The sequence below is a fragment of the Hippopotamus amphibius genome, chromosome 3 (assembly GCF_030028045.1).
Source record: "Hippopotamus amphibius kiboko isolate mHipAmp2 chromosome 3, mHipAmp2.hap2, whole genome shotgun sequence".
Taxonomy (NCBI): Eukaryota; Metazoa; Chordata; class Mammalia; order Artiodactyla; family Hippopotamidae; genus Hippopotamus; species Hippopotamus amphibius.
In genome coordinates this window covers 29,116,306-29,129,000 of record NC_080188.1, presented here as the reverse complement: position 1 = coordinate 29,129,000, position 12,695 = coordinate 29,116,306, and positions in this window count along the sequence as shown.

Sequence of the window (12,695 nt, the reverse complement as noted above, 5' to 3'; positions counted from 1 at the left end):
ACAGTGGTGCGAAAGTCTCTTCCAATAGAGACTGTACGTTGGAATTTTGAATTCTGCGCTTTTCTGGAGGTGGTGATATATGGTGGGACACCCTCCCGCGAGGCTGGCCAGCGGCAGCCACCATCGCTCCCAGTCAGCAACGCGATCGTGAAGGTGAACAATGGATATACTCACAGTTGTTCTCAACCCAGGCGACCGTTCTGTTTCACCCTTTCAGTCCAGTAGTCAATATATTACATGAAATATTCAACACTTAATTTTAAAACAGGCTTTGTGTTAGATAACTTTGCCCAAATGCAGGCACGTTTAAGGTGAGCTAGGCTCAGCTGTGATGTTCCATAGGTTAGGTGTATTAAATGCATTTTGACTTGTGATGTTTTCAACTTACAATGGGTGTATCGGGCTGTATACCCATTGTAAGACAAGGTAGATCTGTATGTCTATGTGACATGAAACTAACCAACTCTTCTTCCTGACAACAGAAAGGAAAGCATCTGAACTGGAGGGGGAAAAGGTATTAAGCTGTATACATGAAGAACGTCCTTAAAGGGAGGGCAGAGGCATGGGATCTTGTGGATTCTTTTGAAACAGGAGCCAAAATTTACCTGCAGGATTGGTGTGGGGCAGGCTAAGATGCACAGAGGTGGATCGTCAGCCTTTCAACCTTCTTCCAGCCAGAAATTTCTATAATTGTATGGTTCCTTTGGATAACTCCCCATTCCCTTTTTTTCGTTTTTAGTCTAGCTTTTCACTGGCTCCATTTATGATAGAAAAGAGAAAGTTATTCCCCAGTTGCATAAGGCCAAGTCCAGGTCGTATAGAATAATGAAATGGGAAATCTCACAGACTCCAAAGTTAGATAATGAAAGTAGAAATTCACAGTCCTCTGGTCATGAAACGCAATGGGAAACTGTGCATTTCACTTCCTCTGCGGCACGTGGGCTTTTGAAGAGTAAGGAGAGCTAGGAGGATGGGTTATCATAGGCAATGCTCCTATATCTGGTTTACCTGTCTAACTTGATCTTTGTTTTCTATGATATGTGGATACACAGTGAATTGTAAAACATAACATCAAAGTTAATGGTGTGAATTGAGGGTTAGGTCTGATAGTCATGAAAAGGAGATGGTTTATGAGCACGCTGACAAGAAACTGAAGGACTCAGGTATGAAATAATAATGAGTGGTGTCAACTAAGAGACATAGGGAAGAAAGGAGAATGAGATTTGAAAAATAGAGAGTCCATGTGGCAGAGAGCTAATTATCTTGACATCTAATCTTCCAGGAAGCTAACAGTTAGTTCACTTGCTAAAAGTCATCTAGAAGTGAGTCGCAGAGATATTTTTAAACACGCCATTTTCATAATCCAGCCTTGCCTGTATCTGATCGTCAAACCCTTAAGGACCAACTGTTAGAGCAAAATATGAAATGCTCTGTTCAGCTCTGTGCTTTAGACTTTGGAAGGTTATTAGCAATAATAAGCCCTTTACCACCATTCAAATGAGTTCCTGAAACCGGCTGCTAGTATTTTGAGAGACTGTAGCACCTCTAAGTGAATCACGCAATACTTTATTTTCTGTTGCTATTTTTGTCTGATTAGATTGAATGGTTTTAGAAACTGGTCTGGGCAGAGGGGTTGAGGAATATTGGAGGAATAAAAATGAAGACCAAGACCTAGGTAGGATTCTAGTTCCAGAATTCCCTCTGATCGACTTTATCTTGATCGTTTAGAAAAATTAATAGTTATTGATATGTTGTTTTAGGCACTATACATGAATTAGCTCATTAATCTCTGCAACAACCTTATGAAATAGGTTTTGTCATTATTAGTCCTGTTTTACAGATAAGGAAACTGAGGATCAGAGAGGCTAAGTAACTTGCCCAAGGTCACACAGGATGTAAATCAGAGAGGTCAAATTTGTACCCAGCTTTTCCTCCCTGCAGAGTCCATGCTCTCAACTTCCTTGCTGTGTGACATCTCTGAGCTTGTCAGCAATTACCATGTGTGGACAATGAACCAGACGCTGTGCTGGACCCTGAGCCATGGCCGAGCTTATAGTAGGAATCAAACAGCTATGGCACCTGTCCTCATGGCATTTAGCATCCAGAAGCAAAGGCACACATTAAACAAAGCATTTAAAATTGCCAAAAAATTTCAGGTGTGCCAAGAGCTCTGTAGAAGAAAGAGGTATGTTTCCTCAATAGAATGAGGAAGCCAATTTATATAATCCCCCTTCAAACTTAGTCGTTCCATTCTCTTCAGGAATCTGCATCCCCCAATAGAATGGAAGTCAACAATACAAATTACTAGACCTACAAACGTGCTGTTCAGCCCATAAAGCCGGCGCTGACCTATAAAAGCCCCATGCTCTCCAATTACAACTTCTTTCCTTCTTTCTTAGCCCTTCTTTGAGTGTCCTACTAGGTTTGCTCTAATCCACAACATTTATAGAGTGCCGTAGAGTTGACCAACACATTTCCAAATGTCATCTCGTTGGGTCTTCCCAACAGTCTTGAGAGGTAGACGCTTGTGCCTCCATTTTGAGTGATAATAATACTGAGCATTCTGTTACGTGCCAGACCCCGAGCTCAGCACCTCACACACTTTACTCAATCAATTCCCCATAACAACTTTATGAAGTCAATATCATGATACACATTAAAGAATTCAAGGCTTTGAGAAGTATTTTGTCTCAAGTCCAGCAGCTGGGAAGTGGAAGAGCAGGCATCGTCTGCTTCATGGTCTGAGCTCATAGTAATCTCATGGGAGATATGACTAACCCAAGGTCAGGCAGCCAGTGAAGGGAAATGTTAGGACTTGAACTTGAGTCCCTGATTCTTTCTTCCATAACCCAGACACCTCCTAGGTCTGCTTCTGGTGTTTGGGCACATAGGCTAGTGGCAAGATATTTCTGAAAGTAACTCACGTGTAGATAAATTGAGGAATATGTTCTACTTCATTTTAAAATGACATTTGTTCTGGGAACAAAGAAGGTTTGCGTTTATAAGGCAGAATCATTAACAGAAGCATTTCCCATGTATGACTGGAGTTGATCCCTGCTGTAGCCTTATTCCGTTTTTGACATGTTTATTATTGTGATAGTAAAAGTCAAGAAATGCAGAAGCATGGAATGCAGACATGCCAAAATTAACTTCTAATGTAGTCAGCTAAAAGAAACTGACCTCTGAGCCACTATAATTGTCAAATGTAGATATTACCCAAGAAACTAAGCTTTGAAAGCTTTAATGTCCTTAGATGTCTCATTGGATTTTTCTATGACCCAGTCTTGTTCTTCTAAAGCTGTTGTGCATAAAGAAACTTTGGAGTCTTTTGATTAAATATACTTGATAAATGAATAATATTATTTACATCAAACAGTTTAATATATAAATGTGATATAGTGCTATTGAAGGAATATGGCTATCCACATTTTAAAATTCAACTATAAATGGGGAAATGTGGCTAATTTTCAGCAATGTTAATTTTTTAAAGACTGAAATTTAAGTTATCAAGAAAAGTCTAGTAAATCAACTGTACTTCAATTTCAAAAAAGAAAAGAAAAAAATTGCTTGGTATAAAAAATTATCTATTCTCAGAAATAAAAGTATAGGCAAAAATACCCAGAGAGAAACTGAAACTTTAAGGGCTTGGGCACAGATAGAAGAATTTAAAAATCAAATTAAAGGCAGGGGATAATTACAGCCCAGGTTTTTGAATAGCAATTTACTTCCCTGTCACTAGATGGGGCTCACTAGTTGAGGTTATTTCCTTTCCAGATTTGCATTTTGTGTCAGACAACATAAAGAATTCAACTGGGATTTGGGTTCAGCATTTTAAAAGATAAATTATTGGAAGGTATTCAATGGGCATCCTAATAAGATTGACTTTTTTTGTTGACCACAATAGTCTTATTGAGCAAAGCTAGCTTTATCCCAATTTAACATGAAATAGGTCACTATTAGAAAAGACAGCTTTATTGTGTTTGTATTTGGGATTAACGGATAAAATAAATAGTTCTTTTCTTCCCACAGGGGTTGATGAGCCAGCTTTATTCTAAACGACTGAAGACTTCTGTTCTTTTCAACAAACACAGTCCTCCAATTAGGAGCTGCAAATAAGATTATATGCCCTGAATAAGTCTGAAAAGGTCCTTTTATAATTAGAAAGTTTGTGTGTGGGAAGTGGAAGCGGCGTTAAATGCTCACTGTGGCTTTATTAAGAGAGTGACATGAAGAGTTCTCAAATCTGCATCTGAGTGCTCTGAAACGATAAAAAGCGATATAAAAAGGTACATATATTCCATTTCTTTTTTTTTCCTGAAAGCTCTCACATTTAAGCTGTAGAAAGAAGTTCGTGTTTTTTATTTTATCAGGCATGTTTTGGAAACAGAGTGTCATTTAATAGTGCAAAACTTGTTGAAATACAAGTGAAAATAATTTTGATTAAGGGATGAAGGTAGCTTTGTCATTATAGGGCACTCTGGATATTTTCCCTGAAACCCTTTCTTGATTGTTACTCTGTTACTATTGTGACATAGTATTTTGTTAAATACCGGTGAATTTGACATCTTTAGCTCCCCGGCTGGTAGATACACAGTAGTTATTGTATTCATCTAACCTTCCAGAGCAACCAGATTTTAGTATGTAAATGGGTATTTTCCTGGGTGAATAAATACCCTCTCCACAATGTGCTCAAGGACCCAGCCAGATGCAACCCCCACAGCCTCACAAAATAAGATGCAGCCACGCAAAGCTGCCTGGCTGGGGGTGGGGGACACAGGTTCCTCTGAGTTAAGAGGGGGAAGGAAAGAGAAGACAAGCTGAGAGCACCGAAGTATGAGGGGAAAACAGCAGATCCAGACACAGCTACAGAACCACATCCAATCTCCAGCTCAGCCTGTTCCACAAATATATTTTGGGTGCTTACGATACCAGACAGCATCCTGGGACTGTGGATACAGCAGTGGACAGGGCCAAGATCCCTGCCCTTATGGAACTGAAGTTTAAGTCACTTCTTAACTGTGTGACTCTGTTGTACCATCCTTTGCCACACTTTTATCTGTAAAATGGGTATAATAATACCTACTTCACAGGGCTAGTAGATTGGAAATGATAAAGCTCAAGGACCCAGAAAGGCATTGATGCCTAGGGTGAACTCAAGAAGTATTTCATGAATGAATGAATATATAGTCAGGGACTAACTCTCTATACCTGGTTTCCTAGGTTTTTTTTTTTAAATAAATTTACTTTATTTATTTATTGGCTGTGTTGGGTCTTCGTTGCTGCACACGGGCTTTCTCTAGTTGCGGCGAGCAGGGGCTACTCTTCCTTGTGGTTCGCGGGCTCTTCATTGCAGCAGCTTCTCTTGTTGCGGGAGCATGGGCTCTAAACGTGTGGGCTTCAGTAGTTGCGGCACACGGGCTCAATAGTTGTGGTTCATGGGCTCTAGAGCACAGGCTCAATAGTGGCACATGGGCTTAGTTGTTCCACGGCATGTGGGGTCTTCCTGGAGCAGCGATCGAACCCATGTCCCCAGCATTGGCAGGCGAATTCTCAACCACTGCGCCACCTAAGAAGTCCCTGGTTTCCTAGATTTTTAAACCCACTTAAAATTAAATTGCAGATACCACTTCCTGACATTTTATTTTGTGTGTGCATAATACACACACACACACACACAGACACACATACTGACTATCTTAGGAGTGAAAAAGATTTTGTTGAGCTTTACTCTTTCTAGTTTAAGATATGAAAAAAATATTATTTGGAAATAAAATTTGAAAACAATATTTAATGTCATCTTTCAAACTACACTCTCCCTACTTCACCCCTATCCAGTCCAGAAATGTAGACTCACCCCTCCCTCTACCTGTCACCATGCCAAATAGACAATACATACGGTTAGCTGCTGGCCTGTTTGACTGAGAGAACTTTCATGTCCAGGTGGGACCATTGGCTTTATGTCATAGCAAGGTATATTTTAGACCAATGATTCTCCTGGCTACGCATTAAAGTCATCTGGAAGAGCTTTACAAAAACACCTAGTATCTGTGATGTCTTGGCTATGACACAAAAAGCACAGGTAACAAAAGCAAAATAAACCAATGGAACTATGTAAAACTAAAAAGCTTGTGTAGAGCAAAGGATACAATTGACAAAATGAAAAGGAAACCTACTGAATGGGAGAAAATATTTGCAAAAACATACATGATAAGAGGTTAATATCCAAAATGCACAAGGAACCCCTGCAATTCAATAGCAGAAAAACAATCTGCAAAGAACTTGAATAGATATTTCTCCAAAACAGATGTAGAAATGGCAACAGGTACATGGAAAGGTGCTCAACATCATTAATCCTCTGGGGAATGCAGATTAAAACTCTAATGAAATACTACCTCGCACCTGTTAGAAGGGCCATTATAAAAACAAAAATAAAAACAAAAAAATAACAAATGTTGGCGAGGATGAGTAGAAATTGGAAACGAGCGCTGTTGGTGGAAATGTAAAATGGTGTAGACATTGTGGAAAATAGTATGGATATTCCTCAAAAAATGAAAAATAGAACCACTATATGATCCAACAGTCCAACGTCTAGGTATTTACCCAAAAGAAATTGGGATCTCGAAGAAATGTTTACACTCCAATGTTCACTGCAACACACTTCACAACAGCCAAGATATGGAACCAACATAAATATTCATCAACAGATGAATAGATACAGAAGATGTGGTGTATTTATACAATGGAATATTATTCAGCTTTAAAAAAGAAGGAAATCGGGACTTCCCTGCTGGTGCAGTGGTTAAGAATCTGCCTGCCAGTGCAGGGAACACAGGTCCAATCCCTGGTCCAGGAAGATCCCACATGCCACAGAGCAACTAAGCCCATGAGCCACAACTACTGAGCCTACACTCTAGGGCCCGAGTGCCACAACTGCTGGGCCCATGTCTTGCAGCTACTGAAGCCCATGTGCCTAGAGCCCATCCTCCACAACAAGAGAAACCACTGCAATGAGAAGCCCGTGCACTGCAACGAAGAGTAGCCCTTGCTCGCCACAACTAGAGAAAGCCATGAAGACATAATGCAGCCAAAAATGAATAAACAAAAAATAAAATAAAATAAAATAGAATTTACTCTTAAAATAAACATGTATAGCCAAGGCCCCCTGTGTTGTGGGACTCACTATGCAACTAGAAGTTCTCTGAATTAACTTCCACTTAGACCACAAAGCTGATTAAAAGATAAGGAATTAAAATGTGCTAATAAATACATAAATAAAAAGAAGGAAATCCTGTCTTATGCTACAACATGGATGCAACTTGAGGACATTATGCTAAGTGAAATAAGGCGGTCACTGAGAGACAATTACTGCATGACTCAACTCATATGAGGTAACCAAAGTAGTCAAACTCAAAGTAGCAGAAAGTAGAATGGGGTTGCCAAGGACTAGAAGGAAGGAGAAATGAAGAGTTGCTATTCAATGAGTATAGCATTTCAATCATGCAGAATGAAAAAGTTCTAGAGATGTGCTGTTCAACAATGTGCAGATAGTTTAAAAATACTGTGCTACACCTTTAAAAATCTGTTAAAAGGGTAAATTTCATGTTGCGCTTTTTTATCATGAGAAAAAAAAAAAAAAAGCCTGGTTCCATCCTAACCAATCAAATCAGAACCTCCAGGGGGTGGGAGGTGGACATCCCTTTGTTGTTTTTAATGATGATGTTGTTGGTTTCCCTCTTCCAGCTGTGCACATTAGAGTTACATGCTACGGAAAAATCTCTATAAGGCTATATTACCTTCTTAAGTCTCTATTTTCTCACGCGTATTTGTGCCTTAATAATAGCTATCATAGTTAATAATATCTATTTTGATCAGTGGCACCATCATCCTTCAAGTTACCTGACCTGGGGAATCTGGATATCAGGCTGAACTCACCCCCTTCATCAGGTCATCAAAGACCGTTAATTCCACATCTTAAAGATCTAGCCATCCATCTCTCTTCTCTCCCTGTCTCTGTCTCTGTCTCTGTCTGTCTCTCTTTCTCTTTCCATTACATCTTTAGAATGGTTTTTGTCTTTTCTAAAATTAAAATCCAATTTTGTTGCTATCATCTTTAAAAAATTTCAACCAACAGCCTTAGCCTTCAGAATAAAGTTCCAACCTAAGCCAACATGCCCCTTTAGCCTATGCTACCCACTAAAAGAGAAGGGCAAGGGCCAATGAGATGAGGTAAGCTCTACATAGTATATTTTGGATACTTACTATTAACATTTCTTTCTAAGCACCAATCAAATTGGAGTTTGAGCTCTGAGTGGGCCTTGGTCTTCTAAATGATGCCATTGATTTGGACATGGCCGTGTATGTTATGTCCAGCTCTCCATGATCTCGCCCTGACTGCTACTCCAGCCTCATCTTCACATGCAAACAATGCTCCATTGTTTTCATCCTACTCTCAGCTCCTCAAATATGCCATCTCTCTCTGGCCTTTGAACATGGGCACAGGTTGTTCACACTCTCTGGAACACCTCCCCCATCCCTGCCCTTCTCCATCTGACAAATTCCTCTTCAGACTTCAGGATCAGCTTACAAGCTGCATTAGTTTAGGGTGAGGATAGGGGCAGCCACAGCAGTAAATAATATAACAAGTCTGGCAGGTGGTGCCCAAGGGCTTTTGAGCCAGTGCACTTTCACTTCCAAAGCTGGCATTTGAAGCCAACCTGGCTAGCGTAAGAGAGTTTATAAGGATCCACTCATTCCCTCATCTTTGCAGGTTAACCCAGAGGGAATGCTCTAGAGGCAAGGGCACAAAGGCACAGCATTTTAATTGCAGTTTAGAATTACAAATGTGAGTAAGCCAAACTTTGCAAAATTTGCAAAACCAAGAAATCACGATGAATTTTGCAAGGATGCCAGGAATGGTTGTGAGTAGGCCCACACAAACATACACACTAGCTATATAAATACAGAAAGCTTTTTCCACCCATCCCCAACCACTGAAATCAAAGCCAATAGTGCCTTGTTTGCCTACGACCCACTGAAATGGAAAGAGGAGGGTCGAATGAGAAGAGGTAAGCTTTATATAGCATATTTTATATCCCTATAATTAATACTTCTTTCAAAGTACTAATCAAGTTGGGATTTGGGTTTTGAGTGGACCTCTATTCTAAATGTTGCAATTGATTTGGATACGGCTATTGATTTGCTTTTGAAACTATTATCTATTTGACAACCAGGGAAAATTTTCTTCTTTGGATTTGACCTGCCAGATTTGATTCCCAAGAAACAATGAACATCCATTAGAGGGCCCATATATATTAATGAGCAAGAGGGTGATGAACTGCACGCTCTGTAATTATATTCCACAATTGCTTCTACATTTAAAACAAATTCTGATGTTATTTGCACACATCATTGAAAACCAATTATTTATACATGTTGCAATTTTGACTCATAAAAAACGAACACTTGTTTTATACTTTTTGAGGAGGGATAAATGCAATGAATAGAAGATAATGGGTTCTCTGAAATTATCAGTTACCAAAAATATTTCTTTTTAATCCAAGAAAGTCTGTTAAATAGGAATGTTTGCATCATTTAGTTTGTTTACTTACTGGTAGTTATTCTCGTTAAAATTTACAAGTCCAATTACTTGACTGTGACATAGGAATTACGTCCAAATAATTAGAGAAACATTTGCCCACTGGTAATTAAAGTTTCTGGGGTGAAAAGAGTCTAAAAGATTATGTAAGAGATAATAAATATGTTATCATGATCTTCTGGTGAGTAACTGTCCCCTTACTTCTGTGGAAAGAGAATGATACTCTCTTCTTCATTTCTACTCAAGTAGGACTTGAAGGAAAGGGTTACTTGTAGTTTAGTGAATACCAGCTACAAGCCAGGCACGGTCCTGGGAACTGAGAACACTCTGACAAATAAGAAAAACCCCTCCCTCAAGAAACATATTTTCGAGGACTGCAGTTTAAAGTATCATATATAGGATGCTACCTGCCATGCAACATGCTCCCCATCAATGCTGAGCGAGCCACAGCACTCCGAGCCCTTGCATTAAGTGTAGGGAGGATCTTGAGTATTTCACAGGCTGCAAAAGTGTCTGTGGCCTGATAAAGTTTTGGAACTTACGAGAGGGAAGATTAAATTTGCTTTTACCAGATAGATGAAGCCAAGCTTGCTCACGTCTTCTGCACCGCCTTCCCACGTGAGTGACAGTGGCATATAGAGTTTCCAGGTACTGGCTCTGGAGTTAGGCCCTCAGCAGTCTTCCTGTTTATCAGCCTAGGACTTTTTAAAGCAGCGGGTATAACAACTCCTTGCCTCAATTGACTTCTATAAAATGGAAGTAGTAATTTTATCCACCCTGTAGGACTGTTATGAAGATTGAGTGAATTAATGCTTCCTGCAGGGCTCAGCCCATGAAAAAGCTTAATAAGTGCTAGCTATTACTCTCAGGATATCATCTATTCTCTCTTAACCCTAATCCCGCTATATCTTTAGGATTCTGCTCCAAATCCATTTCCAATAGGTCACTTTAAGATTAGCTCAAGATGTTTCCTGGGGCTGACTTGACAAGGAGAGGGAGTAGGGGGCAAAACTGTCCTCACTCTCTGCCATTGAGTTTGAAATTACCTCATTTAGGGCCTCTTTTTTTTTTTTTTTTTTTTTTTCTTTTGCACATGGCAGGCTTTTGGGACTTTGAAGAATTCCATCTTAAAACGCAGATTCCCCCGGGAGAGGCCTTTTCCAGTCTCAAGGAGAACAGAGGTGGCAAGTGTATGGCTCTGTGAGAGAGAAAGCCAGCACTTCGCAGCTGCATTTGTAAACACTGCATTTGGAAGGGAAAAGTTCTGGCCCGATGCCGCCTTTTTCCCCCGATGCTCTGAGAACTGTTGCAGGTCCTTCCCCAAAGCTACATCTGTGAGAGGCAGAGCTGGCAGAAACAATTCTCAATGCACAAGTGTCTGGGATGCCAGGCAGATGAAGAGCTCAGGAGAGCAGACAGAAGAGCAGCCAATCCCTCCATCAACAGGAACCTCAAGGAAGCAGATATTAAAGCCTAGGGTTTAGACAGGCCACACATATATTTTCACTCTGTCTCAGATTGCTGAGGTGAGGAGAAAGCAGCATATTGAAATGAATACAGAATCAGGTGGTACTTCTCTTCCACTACTGATCGTCTGAGTTCTGTGCTGTGGTGGGTAACATTGCCATCTCTGGGAGGAGAGGTGAAATGGAAGAGGTGATGGTCTGTCTGACTAGACCAGGGCTGTCCAGTAGAAACCTAGTACGAGGCACAAATGTGAACAGGTCATTCTAAACTTTCTAGCAACCACATCTAAGAAAAGGAAAAAGAAAGAGGGGAAATTAATTTTGATAGTCTTTTATTGAACCCAATATATCTAGGACATCATCATTTCACTAAGAAATTTAAAAATATGAATAAGATCTTTTCCATGCTTTTCTTCATACTAAGTCTTAGAACTCCAGTGCGTGTATTTTATACCTACAATTCATCGCAATTTGGGCCAGCCACATTTTAAGCGTTCAAAAGCCACATGTACGTCATGGCTACCATTTTGGACAGAGCTGTACTTGGTGCTTCTTTGAAAATGAGATAAAGCAGAAAACTTGCAGATTGCCAAACCATGAAACGCCTTCCATCTGAATGACTGGGACGATCTGAGATTCATCTTTCTAAGTGAGAGGTTTTTCATCCCCAAATTGAACTGTCACTTGCTCTCTTTTCTGGCAGCAGGAGCCAACAGCCACTTTATCCCAAACCCCTGATTCTCGGTATCCCCTAAGAAATATCTTTTTGGTTGATTTCTTTCCATTTTCCAAATTCCCGAAGAGTTTAGTATTAAGACTCCTCTGGATATTCACAGCTACTTTTAAGGGTTTCTAGTTCTTCCTGACAAAAACTCTGACTGGGTAAAGGTCCAGAGCTGGGAAATTCCAGATCCACTTTGGAACAATGCAGCAAATTTGGAGAATGAATTACTTCATCCATCCCTTGTAAGGGGAGGGGGCTGGAGTAGGTGAGGCCTTCACTCAGCCTCCCATGATTTCCTTTCCTTCTAGACATTCCCACCTGGTGCTCAGGAACCCATAATTCACGACAAAAGCTTTTCTCCAGCACTCTCTCCTCATTCCAGAATCATCCCTCTAAGGCCATCTCCTGAGCACTCTGGCTGCCTCTACAGCTCACAGAGATGTTTCTCATTCTCAGGAAATCCTACTGATGTCTGCCCAAAGCTCTCCACCTTAAGGAAACCTTTCAGTGACCCGCAACTACAACAGTTGCAGGTTTCTGTCGTTCATGGTGCTTCTCCTATTTTATAACTATTATCGATCTGGGTAATTACAAGATTAATATCTACTCCCCCATATGTTTCACGCTGGCAGAAATGGATCGGTTTTGCCCACTTTTAATGGAGAAAATATGGCGTGTTGGCCCCTCCAGCAACCTAATAACCTATGAGGTCATTAAAAATTTAATGCTGCCCCAGGCTTAAAAAAACTCAGTCCCAGCCCTCAACCAAATCTTCATTCATTGTTTTGCCTCTCCTTGTTCCATTCTGTCTTTAAATATAGACAATTCTTCTCTGGATCCTGTTTACAGGACCTTCCTGAAGGCACCCCTCCCAGGCTGCATGGTCTGCTTTGGACTGTGTTCTCTTCTC